The sequence below is a fragment of the Balaenoptera physalus genome, assembly GCF_965194825.1.
Source record: "Balaenoptera physalus genome assembly, chromosome: 1".
NCBI classification, from domain to species: Eukaryota; Metazoa; Chordata; class Mammalia; order Artiodactyla; family Balaenopteridae; genus Balaenoptera; species Balaenoptera physalus.
The window spans coordinates 162029345-162042091 of record NC_138882.1 but is presented as its reverse complement, the minus strand read 5'-3'; the positions used below and the strand labels follow the sequence as shown (position 1 = coordinate 162042091).

Below are 12747 nucleotides of genomic sequence, written 5' to 3'. Positions count from 1 at the left end.
TACTTAACTATGTGACCTGAGTCGATCAACTGGGCCTCAATTTCATTGTCTGAAACCGGGGTAATGATAGTACCTCCCTTATAGGATTGTTGTGAGAATTAGATAAGTTAACATCTATAAGGCACCCAAAACAATGCCTGATACCTATGCTAATAAAATCAGCATCATAATACTAATATAGTCCCCAAAATACAGTAAATATCATCCTTCTTAAAATTTAAGCTGGCAAATCAAAACTAAATCTTCTTAACTCGGTTCCTTGTTCAAAAAGAAATCAGCATGTGGGGGAAACTCACATGCTATTAGTCCACAAAATATTTAAGTGACACCGTGACTGAAATCATTTCTACAAGTAGGAATGACCTCATAATGACCTCATAGATCAAAAGCATTGTAACACCTACCGCACCAAAGAATAAAAAACCTTAACAGCCTCTAGAGGTAATTATCTAAGTAAAGTAGGCTGCAAAAATGTTGAAGAATTGTTTTTGCCATGATAATATTTCGAGTAAATTGCTGCTTCTATACTAAAAGTACTGGTGTTGCAGAACTGGCATACTAATAGAAAGATTATTATAGAAACACTATTAAAATGAATTAGACATTATTAAAGATTCAACACTACAACAGTGCCTGATTACAAGAGATTTCAAGCTGTATTGCTTAATGGGCAGAAAAAAGTGCTAATTAAGCCCACTCTTAGAGGGTGTCCCTAGGCAGGTCTGTAAACCACAGGCAGCAAGAGGTCTATGGACTAAATGCAGAACCAGTAACACCAGCCCAGATGGATACAGTCCTACCAGGAAGATAGGGAGAGAACAGGAAAAGCCAAGGTTTTCTGCACAGGAGGGGTAACCTGGTAAAGCAGACAACTATCCAAACTTATTTGAACCTCAGGGTTTTGGGGGGTTTTTTGTTTGTTTGTTTTCCTTAACTGCTTTGTCAGCAACACTTCTAATTCCTCCTTTGCTTAAGTGAAGAAACCCAAATAACCCACCATAGATTGGCGACCCTTAATAAACAGTATAAGCAGGGAGAGGCAGAGAAAGCCTTGCCATTATCACCAAAGCCTTCTCAGGCAACCAGAAGACACTGAATTGCTCTCCCGGCAGCACCTCGGCCAAAAGCATCTCTCACCGCAAACAGCCTAAAGCTCTCAGTGGTTCTCAGAGTTGCTAGACTAAAGGCATTAGCCATGCGTTTCAGGATCTATTTTGCTTTCCCACCTTGTTAATTAACTAATCAGGGATGGCAACGCGCCTCACAAATATAAAGTGTCAGGGAAATGCTAAGTAAATTCGTCTACACGTTCTGTCAATGCTCAATTAGGAAAGGGGGAAGAGCGAAGGGCTGAGCTTTCCCCAGAATGCTGCAAGCTAGGGGCTAGGCTCGCTAACGTACAGGCGGAGAGACCCGTGTGCCCTGCAGCAGCCTCCAGCCCAGAGCAGGGCTCTCGGCAGGACTTCTGGAAAGGAAACCTGGACCAGGGCCACCCCGGGGCAAAGGCAACGCTGCTCGCAAGGCGCATCCTCGCAGCTCAGCCTCCATCTCTCCGCATCTCTCAGATGTCAACAAACCCGGACCACAAAGTGAAACTTTCCGGGCCCCCGCTGTCGCGCTGGTTGTCTGCCCTCTGCCTGGGAGCGCGGGGCGGGGACAGGTGTGGGGCCGAGGCTCGGGAGGGGCCCCTGCCCCCAGCCCCAGCGATTGTGTAATCGGCCCGAGAGGGGGGTGCTCGGGACCAGCCCCACGCCGGGATGCGGAGGCGCGGCCCGGGGACCCGGCTGCAGGCGCGGCGCCCGGAGGTGTGGGGGGGATGGGGAGGACGGTCGTCCCGCCCCCCGGGACCGCCCCCGGGAGGCAAGGGGAGCCGCGGCGCTGACACAGCCCGGAGGGGGCGCCCGCGCGGCGGACCGCTGCCGAGTAGGGGGACGCGATGGCTCGGCAGCGCGGCCGGCCTTACCTGCGCGCCGGGCCGGCACGGCGGGAGGCGGCTCGGGATGCCTGGGCGACGGACGGCGGTCGGCAGCGCCGGCAGCCACCGGGGCCACGACATGTAAGGAACCGCGGCGGCGGCGGCGGCGGCAGCAGGCGCGGGACTGACAGCCCCAGGCCCCGCCTCCAGGCCCTGGGCCCCGCCCCCTCCGCGGCCGCACGGCTGGCCCCGCCTCCTCCGCCCACCGCCGGGGTCAAGCTCGGTCCACCGGCTCGGAGGGCGGGGCCCCTCGCTTCCGATTGGTCCGGGAGATAACCGCCCCGCCTACTCCCCACCCCCTCCTTGGCGGAGAAGCGGCGCGTGCGCGGTGGCTGCGAGGGGCAACGCATAAGTGCTGAGTGCTGGCGTTCTGGATCCCCTACAGCTGGTGTTGGGCATCCTTCCTTATCCGGAACGACTGAGAGCCTTGGGTGACCTGAAGAACCAGGATTCAGACTCAGACTCCACGGTGAATTGTCTTTATTCACCTGTGAACGAATCTGCGGGAAAAAAAGTCAAACCGGAATGGGCCAGGCTCTAACCACAGGAGACCGCAAAACTAGGAACTGCAACAGAAAACGAACCGCTGGCCCGGACGTATCTGCGACAGGTCTAGGTGTGCTTTATCCACGTGCTGGATTCTCTCCCTGGTCAACAAGTGTGATGGGTGTGCAGAGGTCCAGTAGTTGTGAAGCGAGGTTAGGGCATTAAGGTTGTGCCGACAGAGGAACTGAGGGATGTTGAAGAAAGTAGCCTCTCTCCAGCGCCTACTTCCTTCTCCCCACCGCCCCCCCACCCCTGTATATCTCACCGCTCCCTCTGCGGTTCCCGCCACCCTCAGCCTGTAAATAAGACCAAGACTCTCCCAAAAAGAATCAACTGAGACCCAGCAATTCCACTCCTAAGTATTACTCAAGGGAAACATATATCTACACAAAAACTTGTGCACAAATGTCGTAGCATATTCAAAATGGCCCAAAATTGGAAATAATCGAATGTCCATCGTTTGATGAATGGATAAACAAATTATGGTTTATCCATACAATGGAATTTCATTGGACTATGAAAAGGACTGAAGTACTGATCCATGGTATTATATGGACGAACATTGAAAACTAAGTGAAAGAAGCCAGGCACAAAAGATCATATTGTATATAAGTCCACTTGTATGAAATGTCCAGAATAGGCAAATCTATATAGACAGGAAATAGGTTGGTGGTTGCCAAGGGCTGGGGGAAGGGAGAATGGAAAGTGACGGCTAATGGGCATGGGATTTCTTCTGGGGTGATGAAAATGTTCTGGAATTAGATAGGAGTGATGATTGCACAACTTTGTGGATATACTAAAAACCACTGAGTAATACATTTTAAAAGAGTGAATTGTATGGTATGTGAATTATATCTCAATTTTTTTTTAAATCAAGCTACAATTTTTTAAAAACCACACCTAACTCCCTTGAGGCTGTACCCTTTCCAATTACCATGCACTTTCCCAGCCCTTCTCATCCAAGATTCTTGCAAGGGTGGTCTGCATGTTTTTACTTCTACTTCCTCATCTCCCACATATATATTAGTTGCCTAGAATGTGGCTTCTGCCTGCACTAGAGCTCAAAACTGATGTCTCCCTTAATCCTGCGGCTTTCTATGACCCTGAACATTCCTGGTTCTCCCCCTTCTCTCCATTCTTTCCGTCTTTTGACCTTCATTTCCTTGGCAAACTTATTTTAAATATTGATGTTTTCCATGGCTCCTCCCAAAATCCTTCCTAGGTTCTATCATCCATGTCCATGAGTTCAGTTACTGTGCTTCAAATTCTTAAATCCACCTGATGTCCCACAGGTTTCTCAAACTCAGCGTGTCCTAAGCAATTTGTCACCTTCCCTCCCCCTGCTCTACCATCTCTCTAATAGTGATATCTATCACTGCATGCTGGGACCTAGGAGTCATCCTTGATTCTTCCCTTGTTCTTCTTCTAGAGTCAACCACCAATCTTTATCCCATAAATGTCCTTACATCCCACGGTTCTTCTCTATTGCGACTACCACAGTGCTAGTCCGCACTCCATCATCTTTTGCCAATTCCCTTCATCTTTCGTCCCCTTCAAATCGAGCTCCCAAACAGCTGGTAAAGTGGATACCCACTGCTTTAGCTGACATAGCGAGCATTCCTCATTCTTATGAGAGCAACGCCCTGATTTTACTTTAAGAACCCACCCTCCCCCATGAGATATAGGCTTGGTGAGACTGCCAATCAAGATGCCGACTTTACCTGGTTCAGGCTGGGTGTGCCCTCAAGCTGGGACAATACAACATCCTTCTTCTGGAATTTGAATTCTACACAGAGCAAAATAAAAACAGAAGGTAGTTGGACCTGATTTTCCCCGACCAAGGAGACTGCCAGTCAATTCCTGATATTTCTGTCCTGGGAGCTCTTTCCAGAGCCTGGGTGCTGCAGCTTTTCCTTCGGTTTTCTGAATGATCCCATAGCTCTCCAGTGAATTGCTTTTTTGGAAGTTAACCAGGGTTGCCTGCAACCATAGATCCAAACGAATACAGTAATATGTCTAAGACACAAACCATGTCTTTCCCTACTTAAAACTGTTTAGAGGCATCCTATCGCCCATAGGATAGACTCCAAGCTTCATGACCCTGCCCCTGCCTGCCCCTCCCACGTCTTCTCTCTCCACCCCCTGCCTGGCCCTTCTGAATTACTTGGAGTTTCATGGAAACTCACTGTAAGGTTTCCTGCCTCAGCGTTCATGAGTCCCCTCTGGGTAGAATAACCTTCCCTATTTTCCACCAGCTAACTGCAACCATTCTTTAAGGAGTTCTCCTCCTTCAGAAAGCCTTCCCTAGCTCTTCCCTGTTCCCAATATTCTGCTTCCTTTGTGTTCTCAAAGCACCCTATTCTTCCAGCTGTTACTGCACTTAATGGTGTAGTATTTTACTTATCCATTTAATTATCTTCCTCTTCCACTAAACTTGGAGTTGCTGGAGGGCTATACCCTTCTCTTTCGTATCCTTAGCGCTTAGCACAGTGCCTGGCACATGGCAGGTGCTCAGAACCCTCCTTTCTTCTTCTTTGCCTCTGTAATTCCTGAATAGATGAATAAGACACTGAGTAAGTGTCTCTCATTGAGGGACATTAACAAGCATTTTTCCCAGAAAGATAAAAAGCAGAAGTTCAGCCCTAAAGCATCTATACAGTTGCCCCAAAACTGAATTCCAGTTCCAGAAAATTTTCCAGAAGATGGCTAAAACCTCAGTAAGACTAAAGAACATTTATTTAAATGATATAGTTCTCATCTCTAAAATCTACTCAATTTCTCCTGAAAGCCTTCATGGCTTAATGAGATGCAAAATTAAGTGACTCAGACAATTGTACTCATTACTGTGACTAAATAGCAAGGTGTGTTTTTGTGTTTATTTGTAATCATAGCGGAAGAATAAATTGAACATAACAAGCAAATCCATAGTTCCATCTGGATGTCTATTGTGAAACATGTACTACCTTAAGAGGGATTATAGAACCATCCATATGCAGATGCTGAGTGAGAAGAGCTGGGTTCTAGTTTTAACTTGGCCATGACCAGCTACTTGACCTTGGGTAAGTCGCTGCCCTTGGATGCTTGCAGTCAGACTCCCCAGTATCCATTCCTCCATTGTCCCACCATCAGAACCACAAAATTTATTTGGAAAACCACTTTTTCTCCATTCTAATCCATATAGTCTTGCTTAACCTGACCGCAAACTCCAGGAGTTGGGCCTGATTGACTTAAAGCAATCCTTCTATACCATTTGGTTACAGAAATTAGTTCAAAAGCAGACATGAAACCCAGTCAGGGCAATGAGATTTGAGAAGACATTTTCAAGGGCTTCTGACAAAAAGAAGATTCCTCTCCCTGCTGTAGCTCCTATCAATGATGTAAGGTCTAGAATTAATGCAACCACATGTGACAACAAGGATAGAGACTAGATTGCCAGACAGTGGATGAATCCTGAGAAAGGCTTAATGGGAAAATGGAAAATAAACAGAACCTCAGTTACATTGTTGAGCAGTGAGCAGCTAGATCAAGCCACACCTGAAGCTGTTACCCCGTACTTTCCAGTTATATGAGCCAATAAATCCCCTACATTGTTGGAGTTTAGTTTTCTGTCTGTAACATAAATTGTCCTAACAATAACACTTAACAATCTCTGTGGGCCTCCATTTTCTCATAAATAAAATAAAGGTAATATGAATAATCTCTAGGAATTCTTCCAGCTCTCACATCCTGTGAGTCTCCAAAGGGTTAATGTACTTATAAAGATGTAAGCGCATTATGATTTACTAGTAAACACTAAAGAAAATAAGACTCTCTAATTTAACCCAACCAAAGAGACTAGAAATGCAAACAAAAATCCTTAATCTTTAGCCTATACCAGGGGCTACCCTGATCTCCACCCTCTCCCCCTATACTTCAGCCACTTGTTCCTATGCTCTGAGAATAGTTATTGGGGGAGGGGTGATCTGGGAAGGAAGCACATAGGTTACCCTGCTTTAGAAGATCTATGATTCTTGGTGGTGCCCATGGCCTTAGACCCCTTGTTCAGATTCTGACCTCTTCTACCTGAACTCTTTGACCTGAGCCTTCCCCTGTGCCTTCTCTCTCCCCCCGGATCTGACCTCTGAGTCATATGTTTAACCTGCCAGCCTTCCCTCATATCTGCGTTCCCAGCACTGACCACCTTCAATCAGCTGGAAGTGCTGATATATTAGCCAGCAACTCCAGAGCACAGGTTCGTTTATCTGTAGCAACAGGGCCTAGAGGAAGGAGACCGGGATGGTTACTTAACTGAGGAAAGTCACTTAATAAAAGAGATTAAGCACCTTAGAAGCCTGAAGGGTTGAGCAAATTGTTTGATATACTGCACTAGCAATTATGCGTGAAAGGTTTCACATACAGGATATGTAGCTCATATAAAATAATGCATTTGGACATGCAATTGTAATCAACATCCTAATTCAAAAAGGCATTTCCTGGGTCCCTGTTAGGTATTGCATTTGGGACACTGGGGCCATACCTGAAGGCACTGGGAACCCCGGGAAGAGGCGATGTGGAAAGAATCCGTGTTGCTTTCCTAGAAATGGAAATTAAGAGCATGCTGTTAATTAAGTTTGTTCTTTGTTCTGCTTTGCAAGATTCATGGAAAAAGACAGATCTCCAGCACAGTTTTGATTGATTCATTTAACATTTTATGACCAAATCACCTTTACATACAGAGATGACTAAGATAATGTTCCTATCCTTCAGGAGCTGGCTCAGGAAATGGACACTGGATCAGGCAGGTTGCAGCACTGGCTGATCTGAACAGAAAACCCACAAGAGAGTCCAGATGACACAGTTTATAGGGATCAGCCTCCCGGGGGGGAGAATAAAGCAGAGAGGGCGGAGAGTGGATATAGAGCATAAACATAAAATAATCAGTTCACTTCACCCCATTTACCATCCAGCTTCCATTACTGCCTTTCATTTTAGTAATGAAAATCTCATCCCAAATACAAGGAGACAGAAGTGTCATCAGCCATCGTATTATTATTGGTGATGTCATCTAAAGTGTACTCCCACCTGCAATCTAAATTTTGAGGTTAGCTACCACCAGTATTCTTCATGTAAAGAATAGGGAAAGGGGAGGGGGAAAGAATCAATTAACATAAAATTAGTATGACTGTTATAGTCACCACTTCTGTAGCCTGTCCCGAGGCGAGAGCTCATAATCATGGCTTCCTTCTTTGATTATCCATTCACCTTACCCTCTACCAGCTGGTGGGAAGACCCAAACCTTCGTCTCAAGGTAACTGAGCCCTTACTAGTCCTCTCTGTATTGGGTTACCAGTTTTCCAATGAACTTTATTATTGGAGTGGAAATTCTAAGAAGTGGCCCCATGAATCCCTTGGGTTCCAAGCAGAGTCTTCTCAGCCCAGTGCACAGCAGACACCCAATTTCCCCCTGATAGCCAGGACAGTGATCTGCTTCTCTTCTTGTTGATTTAGTGGCATGAGGAGTCCCCAAGTGGCCAGGGACAAGCTCAGCTTCCAATTCATCAGAACCATGACTGCATTCCTTAGTGGGAACATACCTCTCTTAGAACCAACACCCCAAACCTGCCAAACCCAAGATCATGGAGAAAGAAACAAAAGTTCTGTTAAGGGGAGTGTTCACTGTAATTGTTAGAAGGGCCACTCTTAACTCTTCCCTTTGGTTCCTAGCCCATGTGTTGTTGCTATGGAGACAACACCAGCTATCGACTGCAGGTTTAAAGCATACACTGCATCCTACAGGTAAGCTCAAGCCTTGCATAGCATCACATCACAGCTGGCCTACTGGCCCTTCACTTACAGACATCTTCGTTACAGTAGCCCTGTGTTGAAAAAAACAGAGATGCTGTCAGTCTTTTTTCCTGGATGACAGTATGGAGCAGAGCTGCCCGCAGATTTCAGAATTGTTATGTATGAGAGAAATGCATGCCTATAGTCTTTAAGCCATTCTCTCTGGGAGTCACTTTGGCTCTAAGTAAGATAGCAATCATGGCTGTTAGCACAGCCCCAACTTGTGCTCTTTCTAGCTAGGTTACAGGGAGGGGCATGAGAGTATAGAAAGTATAGAAAGAGGAGAGCCTCTGGCACTTATAACCCACGTTCAAATACAGCTGCTGGCTGTACATTCCCCACTGGGCAACCCTCTGCCTCAGAAAACCGCCCCTGTACTTAAATTCCAGGCCCTGCTCTTGCTCAGGTGTTTTCCCTCAATGGCAGAGGGAAGAGTGGGGGAAAGAAGGGACACTCAGAGGCAGGTAGGACTGCTTGGACCTGCTCTGAATCACTCCCTGCCCCATCCGGTCCATTGCTGCCCTGACACAACTGTCCACCCTCAGCCAGCACTACTAGGGCCCTGCTGCTTCTCTGTCTTGAAGAGATGAAGATGTGGGCAGTGACCTGCCCAGGGAGAGAGAAATAATTCAACTCAACTAAAAGACTTCCCTCCAGCCTAACCCCCCTAGGCTTCTACCCAGCACTCCTCTGCTCTGTGTGGTTGTTAATCATACAGAGACACCAACTACATTCTGTCTCCCTAGGGGATTCTCACCGTCCTTCTGATGGTTTCTCAGATCCATCGACTCCCCTCTCCCATCTGTGTTGTCAGGGAAAAGTTGAGTGACCAGTGCTGGTTCCCTGTCCTATGCTGAGATGAGGTTTCCGAGGTAGTGGGGAGACAGGTCAGAAGAACCTGTTGCAGAAGGAGGTGGAGGATGAATAGGAAGGTGGTTACATAGTATACGATCTCATTTATATGAAATTTCCAAAATAAGTCAGTCTATGGACAGAGAATGCCGACTAATGGTTTCCAGGGGCCCAGGGGAGGCAGGAATGGGGAGTGACTGCTTAATGGGTAGGGGGTTTCCTTTTGGAGTGATGAAAATGTTCTGGAACTAGACAGCAGTGATAGTTGCACAACACTGTGAGTGTCATAAATGCTGCTGAGTTGGATACTTTTGGCTAAAATGGTGAATTTCGTGTTATGTGAATTTTATCACAATAAAAATAATAGGCAGTTGGACTTTATTCTGATTGGACAGAGAAGACACTCAAGAGTTCCAGGGTGAATCTGGTGGAGACTGAAGTAAAGAGAGCTGTAAGAGGTTTATTTGACCTTGGAGTCCGTCTTGGAGCATCTGTTCCCTTGAGCACGGGGACTGATGGGGATGAAGGAGAGCGGGGGAGAGAGGATGAGTAGAGGATGCTGACTCCAGGAAGGGGAGGAGAGCAGGTGTCTGGGCCAGGTACCTTTTCTGGATTCTCCTGATGTCATGGATTTTCTGTTGTTTTTGTTCGTTTGTCTGTTTCTGAGTACTCGGCATTCTATCACCTCCTCATCTGGGGAGAATTCAAAGTGAGGGGTGGGGCATGGGTGGGTGGAATACTCCTTTGTAAATCTTGACTATAGGCAGGGACCTTCCTCCCAATCCACAGTCTGAGAAGGCCAGAGACTTTCCCTCTAAGCCCTGCACCACCACCTGCTAACTTGCTTAGCTGATGGGATATTTCTTCTGGGACTTCAAATCATGGAGAGTGATGCAACGACACAAAAGCAGGTGAGAGACCACTCACAGCAGCCACTCCCAAGGATGAGAGTTCACCGGTGGCAGCAGTGGACCGAGTGTGGGGCTTTGGCATTGAGGGTCCAGGGGCAGCTGTACCTGGCAGCATTTCCATCACACTGACCTTGAGGGTGGCCTTGGCTGTGGTAGCCACGGCCTGGCCTCTTGTTCTGGTTATCTTCTGAGCCTGGTTTGCCAGCCTCCCTTCAGTTCTCAAGCCACCTGACATCCTTCCAATAAATCCCTTGACTGCCCAAGTTAGCCAGAACTTGTTTCCATTACTTGTAACTGGGAACCCTGGTACGTGGATGTGGCCTTACCGCCTCCCTTCCAGACAGAGAACGTGGTGCATTCCAATTAAATGCAGACGGCTTCTTGCAAAACTGAAGTGCTCTCTGCACCTTAATTCTTGCGTGTGTGCCTGTGTGTGTGTGTGTGTGTGTGTGTGTGTGTGTGTGTGTGTGTGTGTGTGTATTTCCTTTTAAACGTTACAGATGTGAAAACAAAATGCATTTCCAGGCACTGACTTATTGCAGCTATGGTGACGGGCAGAAAGAGCACTGATCTAGCAATTAGAAGACCAAGCCACGCTAGTAGTGCATCCCCAGGCAAGTCAGTTTCTTCTTTATGTGGCTGACGTGATCTATGAGACCTTCTCCAGTACCTAAGATTCTGTGATTCAGGAAATGCAAAGGAAATAATTTATATTAGCACCGTGCCTGGGAAAACAAAGTATTCTCTCTCACAAAGAGGCTCTGTCTGAGTCAGTGTCATACAATGAAGACAGCCTCAGGTGTCAGTCTTTACTTCATCTGTTAAATGATGCACAGCCTTGTAGACGAGCCACAGAAATTAACAACAGCCTCTTCTCCCCATGGGGGTTGCCGTCTGCAGTAATCATACTACTGAGAGCTCCCATTTGGAGCTCTCATTTAATCTCTACAACAACCCCATGAAGGAAGTGCTATTATTATCCCCATTTTACTGATGAAGAATCAGAGGTACAGAGAGGTTAGGTAACTTGCCCAAGGGCCACACAGCTAGTAAGTGACAGAGCCAGGACTCAAACTCAAACTTTCTGGCTCCAGAATCCACCTGCCTTATGTGTATGTGTGTGTGTGTATGTGCTAAAATTCACATAACATAAAATTCACTATTTTAACCATTTTAAGGTATACAATTCAGTGGCATTTAGTACACTGACAGAATCCGTGCTTTAAACAATACACTATATTGCCAAAACTATATATATCATATTACTCAGCCATAGAAAAGAATAAGATAATGCCATTTGCAGCAACATGGCTGGACCCAGGGATTATCATATTAAGTGAAGTAAGTCAGACAGAGAAACACAAATATTATATGACATCACTTATATGTGGAATCTAAAAACATGATACAAATGAACTTATTTACAAAACAGAAATAGACTCACATACATTGAAAACAAACTTATGGTTATCAAAGGGGAAAGGGGGGAGGGGTAAATTAGGAGCTTGGGATTAACAGATACACACTACTATATACAAAATAGGTAAACAACAAGGACCTGCTGTATAGCACAGGGAACTATACTCAACATCTTGTAATAACCTATAATGGAAAAGAATCTGAGAAATATATACATGTATGTATAACTGAATCACTTTGCTGTACACTTGAAACTAACACAACATTGTCAATTAACTGTATTTCAATTAAAAAAACTATATATGTCATCAAATAAATAAACCCAATTTACCATCAGTTTTATAGACTGAGAGATCGTGAGATGAAGCAGTCATTTCTTTCATCCACTCCCTTGAATTCGATGGGCAGCAATGTAATTTCCCAATGGTGATTACAGAGTTGTGGTATGATTCATGGTATTAGGTAGCTTCTACTTCTAATCCACTCTTTGCCTCCACAAAGGCTGCATCTAATCTTTTTTTTTTTAAACGTTTTTATTGGAGTATAATTGCTTTACAATGGTGTGTTAGTTTCTGCTTTATAACAAAGTGAATCAGTTATACATATACATATTTCCCTATATCTCTTCCCTCTTACGTCTCCCTCCCTCCCACCCTCCCTATCCCACCCCTCTAGGTGGTCACAAAGCACCGAGCTGGTCTCCCTGTGCTATGTGGCTGCTTCCAACTAGCTATCTATTTTACATTTGGTAGTGTGTATATGTCCATATATACACTGCCACTCTCTCACTTTGTCCCAGCTTACCCTTCCCCCTCCTCGTGTCCTCAAGTCCATTCTCTAGTAGGTCTGCGTCTTTATTTCCATCTTGCCCCTAGGTTCTTCATGACCTTTTTTTTTTTTTAGATTCCATATATATGTGTTAGCATACGGTATTTGTTTTTCTCTTTCTGACTTACTTCACTCTGTATGACAGATTCTAGGTCCATCCACCTCACTATAAATAACTCAACTTCGTTTCTTTTTATGCTGCATCTAATCTTAATCAACCTCACAAGATGAGTTTCCATCACACTTTAACACTTCAGTAGAGGATCTAGCAAGGGAACTCCACACTTCCTCCCAGGGCTGGTCCCACCTTTTAACGACATTCCAACTCCAGAAAGTCCTGACCTACATCCTCTTTCACACATGGAAGCTTTCAACTTTAATGCTGACTTTGGG

At 45.7% G+C, this 12747-nt stretch overlaps 1 protein-coding gene across 3 annotated transcripts in view; it reads right to left on the bottom strand.

The window, feature by feature from the left end:
• HIVEP3 (HIVEP zinc finger 3) overlaps positions 1-12160 on the bottom strand; it is a 508837-nt gene extending 496677 nt beyond the window's left edge. For all 3 annotated transcript variants that reach the window (XM_082466057.1, XM_082466054.1, XM_082466060.1), the window contains exon 1: positions 1964-12160. The gene's annotated coding sequence lies outside the window, so the exon portion shown is untranslated. The remainder of the gene's footprint in view (positions 1-1963) is intronic.
• Between the last annotated feature and the right edge of the window lie 587 nt (positions 12161-12747).